This window comes from Mobula hypostoma, chromosome 14 (genome assembly GCF_963921235.1).
Source record: "Mobula hypostoma chromosome 14, sMobHyp1.1, whole genome shotgun sequence".
Taxonomy (NCBI): domain Eukaryota; kingdom Metazoa; phylum Chordata; class Chondrichthyes; order Myliobatiformes; family Myliobatidae; genus Mobula; species Mobula hypostoma.
The window spans coordinates 46,261,139-46,287,508 of NC_086110.1; the positions used below are offsets into that span (position 1 = coordinate 46,261,139).

Genomic DNA, 26,370 nt, shown 5'->3' on the forward strand with positions numbered 1-26,370 from the left:
TAGTTTATAATGTGAAGCTGAAATGTAAACTTAAAAGTGAAATAAATGTTAAATATTCTTTGAAACTAAGAGATGGCCTGCTTGCAAAATTAAGGTCAGCATGGTTACTGAGCAATAAATATACCATAGTGCACTTTTACAATTCATTTGCACCATGTTCAAATGGGTATACAATATTCAATAGGCCAAAGGATGCTCATTATGATTCCATCATGAAAGTAACATCCATATTGTGTGTATGCGCAGTTAAACTAAAATATGAAAACATTGATGTCACTGGTTATTTGTGGAATCCGGGAATCCAAGCTGAGGGAATAAAACTTGGAGTATGATGTGCAGTTCTGGTCACACCATTATAGGACGAATGTGGAGATTATGGAAAAGCTGCGGAAGAAGCTTACAGGATGTTACTTGGATTAGAGGGAATGAGCTATGAGGACAGGTTGGAAAACATGGGTTGTTCTCTTTAGAGGATGTTACCTGGATTAGAGGGTATGAACTATGAGGACAGGTTGGAAAACATGGGTTGTTCTCCTTAGAGCATCATAGTTTGATGGGAGACCTGATAGAGATTTTTTAAATTATGAGAGACGTAGATAAGGTAGTCAGAATCTATTGCCCAGGGTAGAAATGCTAAACACCAGAGGACTAATGTTTTTAAGGTTGGAAGGGTGTTTTAAAGGTGATGTGAGGAGCAAGTATTTAATGAGAGTGACAAGTGCCTGGAATGCTTACCAAGAGTAGTAGTGGAATCAGGCAGTTTGATGGAATTTAAGAGGCTTCAGGTAGACACACAGATGTCAATAGTGTATGTAGTCTACCGGTCAGTAAATAGGTCCATGTTCAAAGGCTCGGCTGCCAGCATAGATATCCATGGATATGTTACTACCATCGTGGACAGCCACGTAAAAACCATGGCAACAAAAGCTCACCAACATCTCTACTTCATGAGGAGACTAAAGAAATTTGCCATCACCAATTTTTATCAATGCAACACAGAGAACATCCTAACTGGATGCGTAATGGCTTAGCATGGCAACAGCCTCCCCTCAGTGGATTCCATCTATACGTCTCACTGCCTCATTGAAGCAGCCAGCATAATCAGATTCCACCCACCCAGGACATTATGTCTTCTCCTCTCTTCCATCAGGCAGAAGATACAAAAGCCTGAATGCAGGTGTCACCAGGCTGGGCAGCTTCTACCTCACTGTTGTAAGACTATTAAATGGTTCCCTAGTGCAATAAGGTTAAGTCATGAATTCACAATCTCCTCATTACGACCTTGCACCTTATTGTTTACCTGCACTGCACTCTTTCTGTAGCTGTTACACTTTATTTGCAATTGTTATTTTATTTTGTTCTACCTCAACGTATTGTGTAATGATTTGATCTGTATGAACAGTATGCATAACAAGCTTTTCACAGTATCACAGTACATGTGATAATAATAAACTAATTCTAATTCCAATTCCAATGGAGGGATATAAATGAGGACATAAATTGGCATCAAGATCGGCCAATATCCTGGGCCAAATGGCCTGTTTAGTGCTGTACTGTTCTATGTTCTATGAAATAACTATTCTGTGGAAGGAATTAATTCTAGGAAAATGCATACTGACCTGCAAAGCTGCAGAGCTATCCAAAGCCAGACTGGACATGTCAGATGTTCAACAGAAGGAAGTACGTGTGATGAAGCATGAATCAAAAAGCAGAAGAGGGGAAAGTGCAGCCAAGTTAATTCAGAGATTGCAAATTCTATATAGGCAGCAACACGGGTGGCTGAAAAATAAATATCCTGACTATGGGGAGAAAAGGGTACACGATGTGGATGTTGAAAATCATTTCCACAAAGGATGTAGGAAATCCATGGAGTAATAAAGAAGATGAGTAACGGAGACAAGTCAGTCAGTGGTGCAGTGGTATCAGCAATGGACTTTGAAGCCAGTGGTCCTGGGTTTGAATCCAGCTGGCTCCTTACACGCTTTCAATCCGTGCTTGGTTTAGTGTCGAGCTAGCAACTCCCCCTCGTAAAGAAAAAGACAAATGCTAAGGAAGTGGCAAAAAATGCTGCCTGATGCACCGCAAGGTGCAAAAGGAACAACTACAGTAAAGGGTCAGATTCAAAATACCTTTTTGAACACAATGTACCTGTTGTCAGAAGAAACACCTGATACTTAAGCCATGTTGTTGGTGCGTACATAGTCAATTCATTGTCAGATTAAAATTAAAGAGCCACTTGGTGTTGATGTATATAATAAGATTATACTGAAGCCTAGCAGGAGATGTTCATTGAGAGTTGTGAACCCAAAGAATCAGCAGAGCTATGATGTGGACTCCATTGTAGTAAACAAGAAAGAGGTCACAATTTTAGTTGGATGTTTTACAGTACGTAGACAGAACTGGTAAAGTGAGTACACAACAGTAAGTTGAAGATTGTTTTTTATTGTGAGCTATCACTTGAACAATATAAGTCAAGAAGAATATGGAGATGTTCATTGAACAGGGAAACACAAAGTGCAAAAAGGTACAGGAAGATAATGAAAGAAAATGGATACATGACTAACACATACTGTAGGTGCCAAAGAACTGCCACTACCAAGTGTTGAATACATTGTTAGAATGAAGCCCACATCAGCACTATGCATGCCAGAAGCCAGTGCTAATTTGAGATACACCATACCCAGGCCAAATAAGTTGGTAGTGGATTAGGATGACCCCTACCAGAACAACAGGTGCCACCCCAGGAAACCCCAATCAGTTAGAGCAGATTTAGAAGACATTCCCTCAATCCAAGTATTTCCAAGACATTGAGCTCAAGTATACTGTAAATGGATAGTCCTTCTGAATGTGATTTTTTTCATTTATTGAGGCAGAGATGTGATTATGAGTCCACATCAGCAAAGCCCTTTCCTCCAATGAATACATTTACATGGAATATTGTCACAAGAAAGCAGCATCCATCATCAATGACCCCCACCACCCAGGCCATGTCCTCTTCTCATTACTATCTTTGGGCAGGAGGCACAGAAGCCTTGGGTCCCATACCACTAGGTTCAAGAACAGTTGTTACAGTACAAACATCAGGGCTCCTGAAGCAGCACAACTCTGAACTGATTTTAGACTCACTTTCAAGGATTCTTTACAACTCATGTACTGATTATTAATTTTTATTTGCATAGTTTGTCTTCTTTTGCCCATTGATGGTTTGTCAGTCTTTGTTTATGTATATTTATGTACAAATTCTATTGTATTTCTTTTTTTTCCTCAAATTACCAGCAAGAAAATAAATTTCGAAGTAGTATATGGTAACATGTACACACTTTGACAATAAATTTACTTTGGACTTTGAACTTCACTACCTCTTCCCTGTTGCCCTAAGCCTATGTCCTCTAGTTTCTTGTTCTGGGGAGAAGTTTCCTACTGTCTACCTGGCTGCGTTCTCATAATTTTGTGTTCCTTAATTAGGTCATCTGATTTTGGAACACAATATTTTGATTTGTTTTCTAGGGAAAACAAAGCCAGTCAATCCAGTCACATTCTGTAAGTGAAACACACCTTCCCAGGAAACATTCTGGTAAATATCCTTTCTACTCTCTCTAGTGCAATTGCTTCCTTGCAAAAATGTGGTGAAGTGAACTATTATAGCTTTACACAGTGCTTGTGCTCCAGCTGTAGCATAGCTGACGTTTTATAAAGTTACACTATAGCTTCCCTGCTTTAGAGAGGTCCACACCAGTTAATGAAGGCTAGCACTCTGCATTTTGGTGCAGCCTTTCCCCATGGGCAGACAGTGGCACACTGTTTATAATGAACATTTGGGTGCTTCACTGACAATAGAGAATTTCTCCGCTTCAAAATGGAGTGGAAGTCTTGAAGTCACTGTCCATTTCATGCTGTGATGATGTAAAGATAACTCATTGTCCCAGCTAATCTCAATTTGCAAAGAACAACATCTATCAAGAAGATAATAGAACGGAAAGTTTTAGCTTAAAAATAAAAATCTGAAGATAATAATTGTTAGAGTGCATGCAGGTGGATCAGTATGTACATCGACCTGCTGCATCATACTGTATCCTCTGATTTACAAATTAGTCAAAAGTAGGTTTAATCAGCTCACTCCTGATTTTCTGACACTGTTGTAAGAATCTTCTTTTGGTATCATGAACAATAATCAGGAAAAAAATTCTCTGCATTAAACTATTATTTAGATTAATTTAACAAATGATTGCTTCTGATGTTTTGGTTATTAATGGATTTTTTAAAAATAATGTACACTGATTAAAGAAAACAATACTAAGTATTTTTTTAAATATGATGCATCTCAATGAAGCAAGCACTGGGCAAAAAGTGTGATATGACCTTGCCATGATCCAAGATGTCAATGCGAAGGCAAACTGAGGTCACAAGAGGATTGGGTCTCAGGGTCTGCTGTCAGGACATAAATCAGAGCACCAGATTACTTTCCATGTTTTGTCAAGGGAAGTTGAAATATCATCAAAATTAATAAAATATCTTGTTTTATTATTACCTTACTTTATCCTGTTACTTTGCTTGTTTGTCACATTTGTTCTAGGAAAACATTTGAAGGATTCAGTTTTAAACTATGTTACAGCTTCAGCCAAAGAAAATTCCGGTCAAAAAAATGACCACTTTTGCAACCAAAAATTGCAATAAAGGCCTGTTTGTTTATAGTTGGATTTCCTCTTCTACCTTGTAATTTAGTTAGAGTTAAGCACCCTGGAATTGTTCTGCAAAATACAGAATGATTCTTTTTGCCTTAATTATTTGACAGCATGGGTCCTTTTCCCTGCCCTGCTCTGTCTCTACATTTCTGCCTTTTGTCAAAAATTAGCATAACCTCAGAACCTCTCAGCATTCAGGCTTGAAAAGCTTCCTGCAGCAATGCATTGATGGTACATAATGGGCACAAAATGGCTGGATTATTGCATGAAATAAAACAGGTTGTACAAAAGGCTCTCAATGAAAATGAAGAACTTTGATGGACATTTTAGCTTCTTTGAAATGGGAATGAACTGAAGGTTACATTTCAACCTTTAAAATCCACTATCGCTATTTTGGCTGTTGCTTTTCACGATTGTTTTTTTCATGCTCTTTTCTGTTAAAATTAACCCCTTTCCCAAGATTGGGGGGCTTTAAACAACATTAAGGAAAATAACATCATGTAGGAAACCCCAAACATTAAATTACTGCTTCAACTGGCATTTATAATATTCTAAACACAAGGTTGTGTCAATTTGAGTTCATCTAACTGTTCATTGCAAGGTGGGTACCAGAGGTGAGGAGAAGGTGGGACATTGGCAATAATGATATTTATAACTGTATTCAAAGCTTCTAACTTGATTTCCTTGACACCAACTTGGAATGATAATATTGGTGCAAGAGATGAACATTGTGGAAGAGAACATGGCATAGATGGAAAAACCTAACAATCTGAATGGCATGACAATAATCTAATCATGTTCATGAAAATAGAGAAATAAGCTGTAAGACCTAGGGTATGAAATAAAAATATATTGTGTTAATAAAATTCTTAATCTTGGTGTATACTGTACAGTATACATAAAACAGTTAAGACACATGTATTGGGAAAACCACAAAACTAAACTTTCGCACATGATAGTGTATTAAAACGAATGTTTGCAATGTATTGTATCACTTATTACAGGAAGAATGTTAATCCAAAATCCAAGCTTTGTGATTTTTATTATCATCCCAAAGTGTTGATTGATTCAAGGCAGTAAGAGTGAAATTAGCTTTGATGGAAATGAAGTTTATATAGAGTGCAGCAATGTGGGATCAATTTATTGTCATTCATGTTGTGCCTGAGATGAATTTGACTCCTCAGTATATTTGTATTTGTCCTTGAATTCAGCAGTGGTATTATCACATAGATGCAATATACATATATTCATAGAGCTATTCCATATTTATATAGATTTATGATAGTAACCTTGGGTACTTGGAATTTGAAAATGTATTATTGAGCCTTAGTCACTCATTAAAAAAACTCAACTGTTTGCTGCATGACATAAAAATTAATCCATTTTTGCTTATTACACACTTCCATTAACTTTGGAAATTAAAATCAAGAAATATTCATGATCAGAAATATGTCAAAAATTGTCTTGTACCTTCGTTTGAAATGCAAAAATATATATGACAATTTTGCATCTTCCATGTTCGCTGTGTCGCTAAAGGGTTAATTGGCTATTCCAGTTCAAAAAAGAAACTTCGATTTATACGATGCCGTGAAAAGGTGATGTTGAAGACGTGTCTGAAACAAGAAAAAGTCAACACAGGATAAAATATTAGGGATTTAGAGATAGAAGAAACATTCTTTATATATAAATATTTATGAAACTGTGGAAGGGATCTTTAATAATGATTGGAGAAAGAAATGATGTAGTAGCAGTGCTGACATACATGAGTTCAGGACTGTGCTTAAGAAGAGGATAAATTCCAACAAAGAGTATGGGCCCAAATAACCTATTTCTACATTGTGATTTCTGTGTGATTCCATGTATGTGAAAAGTGAGTAAGTGAAGAAAGGTAGAATGGAGGATAATAGGAAGACAAATGTAGCAATTGAAGTGAAAGGAAAGGACAATGAGGTGCCAGGGAGCAACAACTTGTAAAGAGTGACGGTTTTGGAAGGTGAGCAAAAGAAGGAAAGCTGTATGTAATTTTGCACGTGGGAACCAGCACTTTGATGAAAGAAATGAGTACAAAGCTACATTCTTTCAAAATTGAGCTTCACTTAATTGTGCCCTTGAGTTTCCCTTAAAAACTTTACATATCAACAACTTTTACTTCATTAAGCATTGCAGGACTATTGTGCAAGTGATGGGGAGTTGGGGGCAGCCAATGGCTTGCGTTGTACAGCTTAATTATCTATAGTGAATAGGCTCTGAGAGACTGCAGGAACCTCCATTCTTTCCTATTCTACTCAGAGAGTGCCACGGCAGTGCAACCTTGGCCAAAGAACATAAACAAACAACTGTTGCCATGGTAAGGATTCCCTTTAAAATCCTTTTTTTTTGGTAGCTGTGTCTGTGCACAATGAAAACACTTAATGCCATAGAGATGGAGGGGGATGAGAAAGCATCTGCAATCTGATAAACTTTGTACAGACAGGCACAGTTACAGAGCACCTGCAAGTAGGATGAAATCTTTAGGCTTTACTGTCCGTAGAATGACTGAGGTGAGAAAGAACAATGTGAAGGGTCCAGCTGATGGATCAATTTTGACTGAACAAAATTGATCCATCAGATAATAAATCTTAATTAAAAAGTTAACTGAAATGAAGATGCCACTTTAAAAATATCCTAAGTTACAGTAAACAAAAAAACTAAGATTCATTTGTCTGTTGTTTATGTGTAATGAGTAAGTGTCTTGTAATAGAGGGCATTCTTCTTGCTGCAAAAATAATGAATTAGACTGAGCCCCAAGTATGTTGTTTTCGACAAATCAATGTGGTCTTCAATAATGCATAAGATCCCTAAACATGGTATTAAATCATTGGTCCATGAGTTCTATACAATGGGTTTTTAAACAAAGGATTTAAGACTCTAATATAAATAAATCTATTCGTAGATTATAGTGCTAGGTATCAACAAGGAAACAAGAATAATAGACCATAAAGATACAAGGCAAATTTTCACCTAACTTACCTACTGTTATCAGGTGAAGTGCTTGTTTTTCAACAGCCTAAATTCACTCTTCATTGAGGCCAATGGGAAGCACTATTAGGTGATGGACATATAAAAAGAGCATTCCACCCAAGGAATTGGTATCTCACTCTGCATGTTAGATTAAAATTCACCTTCCTGATTCACTAATCATTTCACAGTTCACAAGATTCAGTAGATCCCAATAATAATCATTTCTCAAATCCTCTATCAGACCCCACTGGAACTGAATAGATACCTAACAGTTGGGTGATGTGGCAAGAAGGTACAGATTTAAGGTAATCACAAAAGTTGGGAAATAGCAATAAAAGAATAATTTGAATTGAAATTCTCTGCCCAAAAGTAATTGAACAAAAAGTAGTCATAATGTTATAGGAGGAGCCCACTCAACCCTCCAGATTCTGACAGTTCTCTTAAAAGCAATCCTATAGTCTACATTGAAAGTCTCACAGTGACTTGTCTGAAAAGACACACTGGGAGCTCAATATAATACAACATTTTTACAGCAACAAGAATGTCCTCCTTTATAAAATACTTGTATATAATCAATATTATTCATATTGAATTAAATGGGATCCCATCATCTATCTGCAATACGTATAAAGCATGTTGCTTTGCAGTTCTTAAACTTTTCATCCCTCAAGTACTTGGCTAATTTCTTTTTGAAATAATGAATTGTGGTTGTTTTCACCCTACAGAGTGGCACAAAGTTCCAGGTCATTACAAATCACCCCAAAATAAAAGTTCTTCCTCACATCTCCCCTTGATGTCCTGCTCAAAATCTCAGACATTTTCCCTTCTACCTTTAGTTGGTGAGGACAGCTATTCTTTGCTAACTATGTCAGAATCCTGTTTACCTTGTGTGAATCTCCCATCAGCCTCCTTGGCTGCATGAAAACTTTGCAACAAAAATCTCTCATCTCTCAGCTCACCTGGTAGATTGTCTCTCCACCTGAAAGACCTTCACATCTTTCCTGAAGTATGGCAATCAAAATCAAATGCATACTTCTGAAAAGAAAATCTTATGGATATTTAATTAGGGATGGGAGAGAGAGCAATTTCTGAAATCACCACAACGTTTTTATTTGTGATGGAAATAATTTCAGGAGAACATCCTGAAGGAGGCTTGCTGGATCTGGTGCTGGGGTATGAGGTGGCATAAGTTTTCTCCCACAAACATCAGCTCATTCTACAGCACACTGAACGATTGTTGTCAAAACTCATCAATTAGGTGAACTACAGTGGTGACCAACGCAAGAGGTTCGCCCTGAATACTGTCTTGATTATGATGAGAAGGCAGAAGAGTGATTGAATAGTGGAGCAGACTCGATGAGCTGAATTGCCTAATTCTGCTCTTCTATCTTATGTTCTAATTCCATATGGTTGCGTTGGAGAACTGTCTGTCTAATGCTACACATTGTCCAGTCCCATATGTCAAGAATCCTTCCCACCATTATTTTTCTTTGCCTGCACTCCTTGTTACATGAGGCATTTGTGGATAAGTCTTGATTTTCACAATACTAACGAGCTATTATGCTGCAGAAATCACATCGCCCACAACTCAACTATGAAGCATAATTATGCTTGTGTGTAATTGTAATTTGCATTTGAAGGTCTAAAGCATCATTATTAGACATGCTTTGTTTTAGGCTAATTTTAGACAGGGTTAGGATTGCATCCACCCCTCCACCATGAGGGCAAAAAAAGAGAATAGATTATTTTCAGCATATCTGATTTCTTCTTCAAATGATCTTCAGCTGTTTCACCATGATTTATAAAATAGTTCAAACGGCAATAAACAGCACTTCTGAGGGGAAACAGAAATCTTAATGCAATGAAATGTGTGAAAATAATACTCTGTAACTACATTCCACATGGATTTAGAGGTGACTGGCAGTCATTATCACCTATACAATGCTACTATCATCCAAAAGGTACTCCAGGATCGGTCCTGATCTTAGAGGTATTGGAGTATTGCCATCACAAAACTCTGCAAGACATCACAAGTTTGGATCATTAATTCCTCATGGCAATCTCTTTTTAGACAGGACAATGTAGCATGATTGGCCTTATGGTGCTGGAATGGAGATGAATACAATTCCATAGCATTTAATCAGATGGAGAGTATTGTTCTGATACCTTGTCATGGAAAAGAATGGATGGAAAGAAATCAAATCGATGACAAGGGATTGTAGTTTTCTTTGGTTAGGACAGATGATATGAGATTTTGGATTTTAGGGACAGAGAGATGGAAGTGGCTCCCCAAGAGGGAGGGAGTCCCTCTGAAAATTATTTCTGTAATTTTGCAGTAATAGCAATCCAACTCAGGTCAAACTCTACAATATCATTCAGGGATGTGGCATTTATAGCATGCTGAGAAACTCACCCAAAGTCCATTTGCAAGCAGGTTGATCAGCTCTCAAAGATTTTTTTTCAGGCAGAAAGGCTTTGTATCCCTGGTACAAAAGCTGTGGAGTGGAGCAGTGAACACCAAGTAACTTCAAAATTTTAAGACTGGAGTCATAAAGAGACAGCGCCATTAGATTCAACAGAAAAGATTTCATTCTTATTTTCCTATTTCATATGGTCATTTCCTCTCCTACAGCACAACAGTAAATTCAAAACTTTTTCATTGACTGTGACACACATTGGGTCATCCTGACATTCTAAAAGATGATATAAAAGTGGTTCTTTCATTCCTTTACATTTAGTTAGAAAGCCTATGCTGTTCTGGAATTGTCATACTTTGACGATTCTCTTCGGTGGAAAAACATATAAATAAGCAAACATAATTAACAAAATGAACACTATAGGAGACTAAATGCTAGAATAATAGAAATGTATGGCACAGAAGGAGGCACTTCTATCCAATATGGCAATCCCTAGCAACCTAATCCCTCTTCCTAACTCTTAACCTGCAGCCTTGTAGAATATGGGTCATTAGGTGCTCATTCAAGTATTTTTAAAATATATTAAATATTGCCTCCATTGCCCTTTCAGACCATGAGTTCTGGACCTGTATGTCTTGACAAATTATTTTCAGTGAACTCCTCTGTAACTCCTTTAACCATTACGTTAAATATGTCTTCTAAGAATTGACCTTTCAGCTTGTGACACATCCTGCAGCATTCCTCAGCCTCAGCATCTTTATTCCTACCTCATTGGCCTTTTTTCTATCATGAGGTCAGAAGTGCGGACTCTCACTAGTGAGTGCACGATGTTCATGTCACTTTGCAGCCCACTGGACTGTCCATATAAATGCTGTAGTTACAGAAGCAGACTGTATATCCTGTGGTGAACAGCTCCTCTTGTTTCCCCAAAACACTTCATACATCAATAAGATGCAAGTCAGGAATGTGACAGTGCAGCTCAAATGACACTCAAAAAATCTTGACACCGACCAGAAAAAGCAGTCTGCTCGATTAACATCCTATTCTACCACTCTGAAGGTTCAAGATTTCTTACAAAATATGTTACGTTTGCTCAAAGGTTCAAAATAGTCAAGCAGTTGATGAATGAAAATCGGCTGCTAAGTGAAATAAGAATTTCTCCAGACCTACATTTAGTGAGGCATATTAAAACAGGGAGCAATAGTGCAATATTTTGCAAATAAAGCATTTGGCAACTACTTCTAAATATAAATCTCCAGAAAAAATATTGAATAGCAGCCTGAAAGTGTGCATGCAAGCATACAAATGCATATGCATGAATAAACCATTTAAGGGTTATGGTGATAAAATAAGAGTGGATAAGCTGGGTCACTGTGGTAAGATGATAATGGCTGATCTTATAGAGGTTTATTATATTATGAGGGGCATAGAAAGGATAGATAGAATCTTTTTTCCCAGGCAGAAGAATCTAGAACTAAAGTAAGAGGAGAGAAATTTTTTAAAAAAAATCTGAGGGGTAAATTTTTCCCCATAGAAAGCAGTGAATATGTCGAACGAGTTGTCAGAGGAGAGAGTGGAGGCAGACACTATTACAACATTTAAAAGGCTTTGGACAAGTACTTGGTAAGAAAGGCATAGAGAATATGAGCCTGATGTTCGCGTATACAAGCACACACACATGCATACACATACACACAGAGTATCTAATTTCATTCTAACAAGTGCATACATACTCATCATTCATTCCATGCCTGCCAGACCAAGCTGCAGTATTTTTATACACAAACACACACAATGGAAACTATTTAGCAAGGGTGAATGGAAGGCACACTAAGCTCATAAATAAATATATCCCAAGCAAGTTTCACCAAGTTCCGGATATTTATAACACAGTATTCCTCCAGTCGGTATTTGGGATTGAGTTTACCCATCTGAATATTACAATCAGATTTTCCAGCCTGAAATATGAGTTGCACTTTCTTCTTTCACACAAAAAAACAAGAAAAAAGATGAGCTGCTTGTCTGAAAAGGCAAATTCTAATAGTAGTTGACCAGAAATTAATTCTTTCTTTTTGTCAGAAACCCTGTTTGACCCGGTGAATGTTGCATTTTCAGTTTTTATTTTTAACACAAATGTTTATACACACCATAAACACAAGAGATTCTGCAGATGCTGGAAGTCCAGAGCAACACATACAAAATACTGGATGAAATGAATAAATAGTCATTGTTTCGAGCCAAGAACCTTCTTCAGGAATGGAAGGATGGAGGAAGATGCCAGACTGAAAAGGTGCAGGAAGGGGAAGGAGGACTAGCTAGAAATGATAGGTGAAGCCAGGTGGGTGGAAAAGGCTGGAGAAGAAGAAATCTGATAGGAAAGAAGAGCAGATCATGGGTGAAAGGGAAGAAGGAGCTGCATGAGGGCGAGGTGATAGGCAGGTGAGGAGAAGAGGTAAGAGGCTAGAGTGGGGAATAGAAGAAGAGGGGGCAAAATTATCAGAAAGAGAAATTGATGTCAATGCCATCAGGTTGGAGGCTACCTATATGGAATTTCCCTCATCATGGCTAAAGAGGAGGCTGTGAAATGATGTCAGAACAGGAATGGGGATAACAATCAAAATGGTTGGCCACAAGGAAATTCCACTTTTGGCGGATGGAGCAGAGCTGCTTGACAAAGTGGTCTCCCAATCTACGTTGGGTCTCACCAATGTAGAGGAGGCCATATCAGGAGCCTCTTAGACAATAGACAATCCCAACAGATTCACAGGTGAAGTGTTGCCTCACCCGGAAGGACTGTTTGGGGTCCTGAATGGAGGTGAGGGAGGAAGTGAATGGTCACGTGTAGCATTTCTGTCACTTGCAGGAATATGTGTCAGAAGGGAGATTAGTGGGGAGGGACAAATGGACAAAAGAATCATCGAGGGAGCAATCCCTGCAAAAAAAATGGAGAGTGGGGGGGTGTCGTTAAAGATGTGGTTGGTGGTAGGATCGCATTGAAGATAGCGGAAGCTGCGGAGAATGATGTGTTGGATGTGAAGGCTTATGGGGTGGTAGGTGAAGACAAGAGGAAGTCTATCCTTGTTAAAGTGGCAAGATAATGGGGTGAGTGCAAATATCCGGGAAATGGGGATGAGGGCAGCATCAATGTTGGAGGAAGGGAAACCCTGTGGGGCAGCATCAATGTTGGAGGAAGGGAAACCCTGTTCTTTGAAGATGGACATCTCTGGTGTCCTGGAAAGGAAAGTCTCATCCTGGGAACAATGTGGTGGAGACAAAGGCACTGAGAAAAAGGAACAGCATTTTTACAGGAGGCAGTGTGGGAAGAGGTATAGTCAAGATAGCCATGGGAATTGGTAAGTTTATTAAAGTTGTCAATAGACAGTTGGTCTCCCGAGATGGAGACCAAGAGATCAAGAAAGGAGAGAGTGGTGTCATAAACATACTAAGTGAATTTAAGGGCAGGGTGGATACATATCATTGATATAGTGAATTAAGTATTGATAGTTTGAATGGGAGCCTTCATCCCAGAATAGGAAACTTCTATCTCAAAAATCTGCTGATGTTATTCATTGCAGGACTGAGCACAGGCTGGAGGCATGACCATTTAAAATATGATAAACTAAGGGCCTGACTGCCTAAGCCCTGTTGAAGAATGAGAATTTCTTGATGCACCTAACCTACAGCGCTGTTAAGTAAGTATATATTGTAAATCAGGTTAGTTTAGAAATGGCACTGCAGATGTTTGTCCTGGCCACCGTTTTTCCAGATATGGTATCACTGGCAAGGCCAAAATTTATTGCTCAGTCCTTGAGCTGCCCCAATGTGGTGAAAGCACTCCCACCACCATGCAGTTTGGCAGGCTCTTCCAGAATTTGGATGCAATGATAGTAAAGGACCAGGACCAGCAACATTACCTCAGTTTAGAGTGGTACATGAATTGGGGTGGTGTTCCCGCAGGTGGTGGTGTTCCCTTGTGCCTGCTGCCTCTGTCCTTCTTGGTGGTACATATTGTAGGTGGAGAGGTGCGATTGGCATGTACTGTAGTGTACTTTGTAGATGGTGTACGCTATATCCTCTGTGCCTGTGGGGAAGGGAATGAATTTTTGGAGTAATGGATATCGGATGGCAATCAGGTCAATGTTTTTTTTTTCCTGGTTGTAATCAGGCTTCTTGAGTATTGTTAAAGATACTTTCATCCAGACAAATGAGGGTTTCAATCACATTCCTGATTTCTACCTTGCTCACCCTTTGAATTGGTCTAGTTAGGTTTCTGGTAGGATATTAATGATGGGGTTTAGCAATGTTAAGGTCAAGAGAATTTCAAGGACCTGGTGATCTACATCCAAACATTCAATTTACTGTGGTGATGGAGAAGAATGGTTGACTCCCATTCCTGGATATTCTAATACAATGGAAAACGGTAGCCTTAGACATGGCGTCTGTTGGACTTACACCTCAGCAATAACAGCCACCATCACACCTCCCAATGTAGAGTGGTTCTTTCTACTTCGATAAATCGTGTGAAAACTATTTCAGGCTCGGTGAGTCTCCACGAGGAAATAAGATGATTATACACAATGTTTCTACAGGATGGCTACAAGGTGAAGGAAATTAATCAGGCCCTTAAAAGGGCCAATGGAAAAACCGGGAAACCTAACAATGAGGAGGAACCCATCACTATCGCCTGTCTTCCTTATATTTCCACAGTTTTTGGAAGAATCCCCAGGATCCTGAAGGAATACCAGATTAATACCATCCACAAACCCATAAGGAAGCTCAAATCACAGTTTATGTGGGTCAAAGGTGGCCTAGGACTCAGGATGGCTGGCATTTACAGGAATATCTGTGAATACGGAGCAGTGTATATCAGTCAGACGATGGAAACCCACATCAAGAAGCATAGGAGGTATATCCATTTGGGTACCCAGAGAAATCGTTGGTAGCAGAACATTGAATTTGCAATGGTCATAGGATCGACTTTGATGGCACAAAACTACTGTGCCATGCCAATGGCTTTAGGGACTGTCTGGTAAAGGAAGCCATTGAAATAAAACTAAAGGAAAAGGAGTTTAACAAAGACAAAGGACTCGCTCCAAATAAGAACTGGAATTCAGTTGTAAACAAGGTAGGACAGCAGAAATCTGATTGCATGAGGACTAGCCAGTCAAGAGGGATGGATGACAGGCGTATAAATACCACCGCACTAGACACGCCCAGGCATCATCCCTGATGAAAATGGAAGAGTTTGCCACTGAAACGTTGGTTAAAATCGATACCTGATTAAAGCCCAAGAAGAGTTTATTTGTTCAAGGATCTCATTAAGAAACTTCTGAATATTGGAAAGCTTAGACATAGTGGGCATTGTTTCCTGCAGTGGGTTAGTATAGGGCTGAAGGGCACTGCCTCAGAATAGAAGCACAACACTTGAGAACAGAGATGAGGAGGCTGGTGATCTGTGGAATTCATTGCCACAGATGGCTATGGAGTCCAAGCCATTGGGTATATTTAAAGCAGAAGTTCATAGATTCTTGATTAGTAAAGGTGTCAAATGTTATGGGGAGAAAGCAGAAGAATGGGTTTGAGAAGGATAATGAATCAGCAATGATAGAATGGTAGAGCAGACTTAACGGGACAAATGACATAACTCTGATCCTATATCTTATGGTCTTATGGTCTAGGAGTGGAAGGCTAGACTTTCTTTTGCTAGAGAGTATCATAACTTACTTCGTTAACTTCAGTTTCACCAGGATGCCTTGTTGGCATATTAGCATTGATATTCTGGAGTGCCTGTTTTCAGTATTAAAGCTGGGATGTAAACTAGTCCCATTGGTTTTGCTCTGTTTGGTGCTCTCTTATTTCTTGAGAATTGAATTCAGTTATCCAAAGACAAGGAGGAAACCACGCTGGATCACCTGTTCAGCATTTCTTGCTGAACATAGACACAGATGCTTCAGTCCTGCAGTAGTACACACATTGCACAGGGGCCCATCATCATTCAGGGACAGCTGTAGGACTCCAGGGATTGGTTAGTTTTCAGATCATGTAGTTGCCTATTGCATGCCATTTTTGTTATTTGTCATGCACTTTCTCCTGCATTGCAGCTTCACTACCTTGGCACCTTAGCATTTTAGGGTATGTTTGTGCTGCTTCTGGAATTCCATTCTGCATTCCTCATTGACAAGAGATGATCCTCAGATTTGTTACTCATGATAAATTGAGGAATATGGACATGCACGTTTTCCTCAGAGGGTACATTTTGTGCCCCTGCTAACTTCAGCACCACTTCTAGTTGTTCAACATAAAGAAAAGTCAGTCAGCTTCTGAGGAAGAACAATATAGTGTTATACAGCATGAAACAGGCCATTTGGCCCAACTTGTTCCTGCTGACCATGTTGTCCACCTGACCTGGTCCTATTTGTCTGCATTTGCCCCATATCCATCTAAATATTTTCTATCTGTGTACCTTCCTGAAACACATTTAAATGTGCCCACATTTAAATTGTGCCCACTTCTACCACCTTCGTTGGGAGCTCACTCCACAAACCCACCCCCATCTGTGTGAAAAACCTACCCCTCACGTTTCTCTCTCACTTTAAACTACAGTATGCCATCTAGCTTTAGACTCTCCTACTCTTCATATTTTGTCCCCCATTATCTTGCATATTACTATTAAGTTACTCTTCAGCCTCCTATGCTCTAGTGCAAAAATCCCCAGCCTATCCAGTGTCTCTTAAATCAAACCCTCCAGTCTCAGTAATGTCTTCATGAATCTTTTTGCACTCTACCATCATGATATCTTTCCCGTAGCTAGATAGCCAGAACCGCCCACAGTACTCCCATTGGTATGATCTCATCACTGTCTTGACAGTTGTAATGTGATGCTCCCGCTAGGGTGGTTATCCAAGGGTGGTTTCCTTCCTCATGTTTGGCAATGCCATGAGACGTCATGCAGCTGCATCCAAAGGTGAGGTCTCCAAAGGCTCTCCTTTCCCACCTGGTAGCCAACTGGACATAATGTACCCAGGGATTGTGTTGTAGGAGTCTGGGAAATTATTTGTAAGAGTAACTGTGTAGCTAAACTCTTCTCTGGAGCAACTTGGCTTGGTGGGATTTTGCATGAGCAAATTCAGTATAAGGGGTCCTTCCAATTGTATTATTTTTCTGCTTGAACTTAACAGTAATTGTACAAATGAGTTGCTTGTTAGGCCATTTATGTTCATCATTACCAGGAGTAATCAAGATTCAAGTACATTTGTTATCAAAGAATGTATAAATTACACAAGCTTGAGATTTGTTTGCTCACAGGTAGCCACAAAGCAAGAACTCCAAAAGAACCCAATTAAGAAAAGAGGAATAAAAATAAAAGACCAACACTCGATGTGCATGAGAAAGAAATAAAGTACAAATCATGCGAACAATTAAAGTGAACAACAACATTCCAAGCCAAAACGGCATCCTCAGATCTGAACCCTGGAGCAGCCTGAAGTAGGCCCAAAGCCTTGCTTATCAGTTCATCATATTAGCAGCATGGAGCACAGTAGCTGGGGCAGTTTTCATAGACTCAGCGCCATGGAGATCTCCATCGCAGGGAACGAGTGAAATTGGCTCTCATCCCAACTGACACATTTTTTTTCAGTCTACCTGGGCTGGTGTTTAAATTGACCAAACAACAGAACAGAAGAGGCTCCGGTGCCCTGGAGGGAGCACATCGCAGAGAGTGAGTGAAATTGGCTCTCGCCTCTAAATTGGGCCAGTGTTTAAACTGTCTAAACGGTAGTATCATACTTTGCACTAGGACCCAGGCACCGCCACTACGAAAGGCTCCGGGCCAAGACCATGCCGTCAAGTGACTTGTTCTGGGCCAAGATTTTGCCCCCCAGCCCAAAGCCACTCTCAAGCTCTTCAAATCAGCTCAATGCCCAGAGTGATGCAAACTCACTCCCTGGCCAGCTGTATGGACATCGAACTCCATCTGTAATGACTCTGCAACACACCATCTTGGCTTATCCCCCAAACCTGCCTCACCATTTCTCGCCCCTTCACTATTTGTTGATAATTTAATACAATTTACCTCAGAAAAGGTATTTTTAGTGAGGTTTTGTCAGATTTCTTAGCTTTTTGACTACTAGAAAGCTGTAGCACGTGATTGGTAATGCCACCTTAACCAGAAGTAATCCTCATTTTCTCAAATTCCAGATGATTAACTAAATATAAATTCCACATCCACCACAGTGGGACTTGAATTCCAGTTTACAGATTTTTAGTCCAGACATCCAAATTCATTATCTTAGCTACTGTATCACCATTACCCCCAACATCTATAAAAACAAAAGGTAGTTTAAGTTTCAGAGCAGTATATGAAAACAATGACACAAGTTATAAAAATTTTTATTCTTTATCAGACTGAAATTTGATAGAATACTGTCGGTGATGATTTCCTTTTACACAATAAGCTAGTAATTTTGCAAGTTGTGGTAGATTTTATAATGAAAATTAAAGATCTGTAGGCTTATCCATATATTGATCCAAATTTAATTGGATCCTTGTACTGTGATGTTTCAGTTAGTGTGGAGCAGAATGAGTCGGAAACTTCAATCTGAGGTTTAGAGTATTCCAAATAAAATTGGAAATAGTAAGATTGTCAGAATCTGTTGTTGATTTTCAGAAATGATTTACTGATAATTTAATAACAAAAACTTATTTTAAACCAAAAAGATAAATATTTTCAGTGAAGAATGTTGGTAGATTTTAGAAGTTATTGGACCATTGTGGATTTTCATTACTTTTTTGGTGTATATTGCTCCTGATAGTTGTGAGTCCTTGGATAAGACTGAAGATATTGTCAGAAGTTAATGTAGTTCTGAATTATTTATAACTGGATGTTTGCAGTAAGGTGTTTGTATTATATTGAGTATTTGTACTCAGAGTGATTGCTTCATTTGTTTTCTCTAAGGTGCATGCATTTGAGAGGTCATTTTGGCCGTGTGGAGGATCAGAGGGATCTTGGGGTCCGAGTCCATAGGACACTTAAGGCTGCTGCGCAGGTTGACTCTGTGGTTAAGAAGACATACAGTGCGTTGGCCTTCATCAACCATGGGATTGAGTTTAAGAACCGAGAGGTAATGTTACAGCTATATAGGACCCTGGTCAGACTGCACTTGGAGTACTGTGCTCAGTTATAGTCACCTCACTGTGGGAAGGATGTGGAAACTGTAGAAAGGGTGCAGAGGGGATTTACAAGGATGTTGCCTGGATTGGGGAGCATGCGTTATGAGAATAGGTTGAGTGAACTCGGCCTTTTTTCCTTGGAGCAACAGAGGATGAGAGGTGACCTGACAGAGGTGTATAAGATGATGAGAGGCATTGATCGTGTGGATAGTCAGAGGCTTTTTTCCAGGGCTGAAATGGCTAACACGAGAGGACACAGTTTTAAGTGCTTGGATGCAGATACAGAGGAAATGTCAGGGGTACGTTTTTTATGCAGAGAGTGGTGAGTGCGTGGAATGGGCTGCCAGCAAAGGTGGTGGAGGCAGATACGACAGGTTCTTTTAAGAGACTCCTGTATAGGTACATGGAGCTTAGAAAAATAAAGGGCTATGGGTAACCCTAGGTAATTTCTAAAGTAAGTACATGTTCGGCACAGCATTGTGGGCCAAAGGGCCCGTATTGTGCTGTAGGTTTTCTATATCTATGTTTCTAACCTGAAACGTTATTATAGTTCTCTCTCCACAGATATTGCCTCACCCAATGAGTATTTCCAGCATTTTCTCCTGTTAACATTTGATTTCATGCTTTGTACTAAATGTGTTGTTAGTGACAGCACACTAAGTTTTGAAGAGGCCTTTATTTTTACTTTTGTAGTGTAATTATTACACGAAATTTTAAAAAATCAGTTGCCTGGATCTCTATGTGTCCAGTCGTGTCTTGTGATAGTTCCTGCCCCATTTTTTATTTACTTAGAGATACAATGTAGAGCAGGCCCTTCGAGCTGTTCTGCCTCGTAACCCCTGATAACCCCAATTAACTGTAACCTAATAACAATGACTAATTAAGCTACCCGGTGCGCCTTTGGACTGTGGGAGGAAACTGGAGCGCCGGGGAAAACCCATGCATTCTATGGGGAGGATGTACAGACTTCTTACAGATGACACCAGAGCCAAGCTCCGAACTCCAACACCCTAAGCTGTAATAACACTATGCTACCGTGGCGCCCCTTGAGGGTCATTTTGGTTAAAACCAAATAGCTCTCACAGTAATAATTTCTGGTCCTTCAGCAGCTTTGTCCAATAATGATGTCTACATTCACCCAGAGGTTGAATAATACAGACTTTAATTACACAGTATAGTCTGTATTAGTCATTCTAGTTATCTATTCTGCAGCATAATAATTACTTATTCTATTTTATGGAACGATTTTAACAATTCTGGGATTTCAGTTATCGTGTGTTGTTCTTTACATTTCAGTAGAACATTGCCAGTATTGTGTCACATGGAAGATGACATTTCATTTAATTTGATGTGGTTATAGCAGAGAACATCTGTGTCTCCTTTCATATCACAATATAGCATGGACAAAAGCCAAAGACATCAATAACAGGTTGTGGGAATAAGGGCCAAGTTGCTTGTATGGATAAAGTAGTACAGTATTATCTCTGGTTCATTTCTGACATATTCTTTCCCCAAATTTTTATTAAGTAATTTTGAATAATATTAGATCTTATATCGTATCAGAGACCAGTTCTTTTCCTAAGCCATCAATCCTTTGGGCGTAAGAATGTAGTTATATGTATGTAGAAGAAAGTTAGACTGAAAATTATCTTATGAATGATATAAACTTGTCTCATAGTGTACAAGTATTTCCATTGCTCAGTGATGGGTAATGCATTGTTAGATTGTTTATGAATATGGAAATTCCTTCAGCTGACATGACCCTGCTTTTTTCCAAGTTGTGAGATGAACATTGAAAATTAAAGGTCCACGTTTCTCAACAGTTCTACTGAAGTCCCAAAGGAGTTTCAGAAAAGGCTATGATTCCATTTATTCCTTACAAGGCCATTGGTGCTTATGGTTTCCCTACCATATGAGCAATGTGTGATGGCAGAACTCTGATGCTGTTCCATATTTATAATCTTGAGATATTTAAAACACCCTTCTAGAAAATCATTCTACACTAATCTAACTACATGACTCAAGAGGTTACAGTATTTACATGCATATATTTATAATGTATTTTACCACTGTAAAACAATCAAAAATATATATAGTACCTTTTGCACTATAGTTTGGTCCAGCAACATTATTATAAAATTATCCCAGATAAAGACTTTTTAGTATTGGTTCCAATCTAAATGAAGGTCTCCACTCTTGAACTTTTGAGGACAGTCATTAAAGTGCACATTTCTTTTAAGAGCAAAGATCCTTTATATTCTGACCTCCTTTTCCGCGGTGTTACAAAGCAGTTATTATGGTGGGTGTCATTTGTTGCATGTAGGACACCGAGTTGAAAGTTACGGGCAAACCGCCTACAACATTGAAAAGAGTCTCTGCTGCCTATGGCCTAGGGAGCTTCACTGATTGAATCTCTGTTCCCAGAGTGTCAGAATAATTCCAGTCAATCTTCATTACTGAATTATTGCAAAAACTACTTTAAAAGTAAATGGAAACCAATAGCGAGATGTATAATTCCCCTTTTATTGTTCTGCTTCAGAATTTATGAACAGATGTTATTCATTTACCACAATGGAGTGATAAAATATTATTCAATAATTCATACAATATTCTTCCCCACCGCTGTCAACTGCCTAGTCTATATGACCATTGTTGACAATATTTAATATGGAGAAACTATATGAGTGTTCAAAAGATAATTATGAAATCAAATCCAGACCTCGAGCTTAACCCGCAGCAAAGCAAGATCATTTCTCTTTTAAATAGTCAGCGTTAAATGAACAGAGGAGGACAATGAGATTAATGGCTGAAATGACAATCTACCTTTGACTATTGATTTTTAAAATATCAGCAGATTGGGCTGAACAATTCGTGCCTTGCCTTGCCTTGCACCCTTAACTTCTGGTGGAGTCGTCGGGGCGCCGTCATGACAAGCTTTGCACCAGTCCGTTCCATCTGTCGCGGTTGTGTGCCAGAGCTTGGGTCACCACAAATGTTTTTCCTGTCCATTCTTTAATGTTGTCCATTCTTTAATATTGTCCGTCCATCTTCTCCTCTGTCTACCTCTCCTTCTTTTCCCCTCCACAGTTCCTTGTAGAACAGTCTGTGCAAGGCCACTGGATCTTATGTGACCGTACCATCTCAGCTTTCTTTTCCTCACCGTTGTGAGAAGGTCTTCATGGGGGCCAGTGTGGTGCTGGATGGTCTTGTGGACCTGCTCGTTTGTGATATGGCCCGAGTATGAGATACCCAATATGTTGTGATAGCATCTCATTTCCAATGCTCGTATCTTCCTCTGTAGCTCTGCTGTGAGGGTCCATGTCTCACATGCGTACAGGAAGATGGAGAATACCAATGCATGCAGGAGTCTGATCTTGTACTTCATGCTGATGTTGCTGTCCCTCCATATTGTCTTGAGTTTGGATAGTGCAGTCATTGTCTGTGCGTTTCTTGCCAGGACTTCTGGTCTTGATCCTCCATCACTGATGATTGCCCTCAGGTATTTGAACTGCTGCACTGTCTCAAGTTTCTGACCATGGACTGAGATGTATGTTGTGATGACACCGCTGGCATTTGCCATGAGCTTTGTTTTCTCGGCACTTATTTCCATTCCAAACTTTGTGGAGGCTCTGTCAAGATGGCTAACCAGGTTGGCCAGATCGTCCTCTTTTCCTGCAAGTCCATCAGTGTCGTCAGTAAATCTTAGGTTTGTGAGGTTCCTCCCTCTGATGCTGACTGTGCCCACGTGATCTTCAAGGACAACACTCATGATTCGTTCCAGGAAGACGTTGAAGAGAGTTGGGGAGAGGAGGCAGCCGTGACGGACTTCTACAGAGGTATGGAACCTCTCCCTGATGGTGCCCTGAGTGAGTACTGCACTGATTGCCTTGGTGTAAAGCTGATGGATTGTATGAATGAGTTTCTGCCCCATGTTGAATTTCTTCATGGTAGTCCATAAGGCATCATGCCAGACTCTGTCAGACGTCTTTTTAAAGTCTATGAAGATGTGGTAGAACTCTCTCTGATGCTGAAGGTGTTTCTCACAAAGGGTGCGGAGGTTGAAAATCTGCTCAGTGGTGCTTCTGCCCTTATGGAAGCCTGCTTGTTTCTCGGCAATGATGTCTTCTGCCTGAGGTCTCAGTCTGTTCAAGATGATTCTGAGCATTACCCTGCTTATATGGCTGATCAAACTGATGGTACGGTAATTCTGGCAAAGTTGGAGATTGCCTTTCTTGGGAAGCACAGTGATCAGCGACTGAGTCCAAGGTGTCGACCATTCACCTGTCCGCCAGATCTTATTGCAGATGGTGGTAAGCATGTCTATCGTGGCCTCTCCTCCATGCTTCAGCAGTTTAGCAGGGATGTTGTCAACTCCTGCTGACTTCCCGCACTTCAGTGATCATATTGCAGCTTCAACTTCTTCACGCATGATTGGATAGTCTTCCTCATTGGAAGATTCCTGTATATTCAGCACACTTGGATCCCCTTTGTTCTGGTAGTTGTACAGTTTTGAACAGTACTCTGTCCACCTTTCCATTATTTCCTTTCCTTCTGTGAGAATTTTGCCATTTTTGTCTTGGATGGTATTCACTTTGGCTTGTTTTTCTTTGGTAAGATCTTTCACCAGTTGTAATGCCTTCTTTGTGTTGTTGTTGGAGAGGCTGTCTTCAATATCCACACATTGTTTGGCTATCCATCTTTGCTTTGCTTCCTTCATTTCCCTCTTGATTTCCTTGTTGATTTTCCTGTATTCTGTTCTTCCCTGTGCTGTGTTATCTTTCTTTAATTTCCTTCTTGTGTCACATATATCCAGTACCTTGTTAGTGACCCATGGTTTAGACTTGCGGTGGCTTTTTTCCAGAATCTTGCTTGCTGTTTCCGTCATCACTGTGTTAAAGTTATTTGTGGTGGTCTCCAGGTCTTCATCAAGGAAGAGTATTGGTGCAAACTTCCCCCCAATTGCTGCCTGAAATTCTTCAGAGATAGAGGGGTCTTTCAGTTTTTCAAGGTCGAATCTCAGCTGGCTGTTTTTTGGCTTGTTGATTCTCCTCAAGCGCACTCTGATGTTCATCATGCCAAGGTCATGGTCACTGCCCACGTCTCCTCCTGGGAATGTTCTGGTCTTCCGTCTGTTAACACCAGAATTGTGCCATCTTTGCACCAGGATGTAGTCAATCTGGTGATGTTGACCACTGGGGGTATGCCAGGACCATCTTTGGGATGCTTTGTGCTCTCCAAGTGTGTTTGACAGCGCATGTTGTTATAACTGGCAAATTCCTGCAGGCATAGTCCCCTCTCATTGGAGGTGTCATTGCATGAGGGGCCAGAGGATGGGATTAATGTAATAAAGCTCTTTGCAGTAACAGAAGCAGATGAAATAATAACATCAAGAAGTAATTATGAGAAGAGGAGATTGAATAATGAGTTGGGTCCTAAGGATGATATTAGCAGTATGGATTAGGAGAAGATGGTGACTTTTTCTAACCTGGATCTGGGACAATCTCAGTGAGGGCAGGGAAGAGAAATCAGGAAAGAAAATGTGGGCATCATAATATGATGAAGCAATAAATTTCACCATCTTATATTTGAACAATTGTACTTGTTTACCGATAAATGCAAAACAAAACATAACTATTGATGGGTTTAGTGCAATGGAAATGCATATAAAACTCACTAATAAATATCACAATTTACAGTGTTAAGTTGTGCATAGTTTTTATGGGATGATATCCACTTAGTGGATACAGGATTTAAATCTGCAGGACTCATGTTCTTGGTCCTATGACCCATTCAAGTCCTGTGTCTCCTCCACTGTGTTTCCCAGCTCTGATTCACCTGCTCTATTTCCCTGAAATGCCCTCTCAGTCTTTTCTCCTTGGACCTTTGATCTTCTATCTTCTTCCACGGTTGTACTTACTGTCCTCTGATCAAAGGGGATGAAGAACAGTTTTAGGGGGTCTCCAGAAGCCATGCTGCAGAGGCAAGACAGTGTGCCATTACATAAGATTCTCTGAGCAAGACTGGAGAGGGCAACCCCTACTTAGCTGAACAGCAGAGGAGATGTACTGCAGAATTACAGCCTGACCAACCATGTCAAAGGATATCAAGCGGGATGGGTGGTTTAATGCACCAAACCCATTATTGAATAAGGTGAGGTAAATACATCACCAACTTTATTGAGAATAGATATTAGCTTTTCTGGCACTAATTGGTTCTTCTACAGTTCAATCAATCTACAAACAAACTGGACTAGTAAAGACAACAAATATATTTTCATTGGGCTCTGCCGATACATAAGCATTAGCCATATCATTAATGTTACCAATATTAATATTCAAGTTGGTGATGGTCCTGAACATTATATAGATATTGTCTTGATTGGACATCTATTTAGGCTTTGACTGGATTTATTCCAATAGACGGGGGTGATTGAAATCTGTTACTCTCTTAACACAGGTGCTCTTATCGGCATTCAGCTCATTCTCATAATCTGTTTTTGGAGTATCGGAAACATAAGTGGTTCCACTCTAGGCTGCCAATGTTTTATTCATAGACACAGAGCTCTGGCCACATGGGTTATGATATAATTAGCAACAGAGGAACTATTTTCAAACCTTCACCTATAATAATTGCAGGGCTAGATTTACCTCATTCCAAAAGTAGGTTATTTTTAGCAAGTAGTAAGCAGCTAGCGCAGACTATTCATTAAAAACAGACCTTAGAGTTGACTACATACTGACTACGTCCCTGGATGCTCTACACAGCTGGATACTATCTATTGCTAGCCTGTAAAACCAAGGCTAAGGGTATTTATTAATAGTATTTTTCCATAGTAAATTATATGTGAACTGTTTGACATACAGGGATTGATATCTACGTCTGTTTAAGCAGCATGAAAATTTATTATTGATACAAGCACTTTAGTACCAAGAAAAAAGTTTAAATTGGAAGTTAAATCAAAATTTGTATTTTTGGAGATCACACTATTAAACCCCCATGAAACTTAACATGATTAAAATAAACTAGGCTATTTCTTCAAATAAATTGTCCAGCCCTTAAGAATAGAAGAGAAAGTCATGGAAAAAAAAATAAAGATTTTAGAA

At 39.5% G+C, this 26,370-nt stretch overlaps 1 long non-coding RNA gene across 10 annotated transcripts in view; it reads left to right on the plus strand.

The window, feature by feature from the left end:
- Positions 1 to 26,370, plus strand: part of LOC134356262 (uncharacterized) — a 109,661-nt gene that overhangs the window by 15,036 nt on the left and 68,255 nt on the right. For 9 of the 10 annotated variants that reach the window (XR_010020313.1, XR_010020312.1, XR_010020316.1 and 6 more), the window contains exons 3-4: positions 13,675 to 13,791; positions 19,053 to 19,218. This is a non-coding gene — a long non-coding RNA (uncharacterized LOC134356262). The remainder of the gene's footprint in view (positions 1 to 13,674; positions 13,792 to 19,052; positions 19,219 to 26,370) is intronic. The other variant, XR_010020320.1, reaches the window with a different exon arrangement.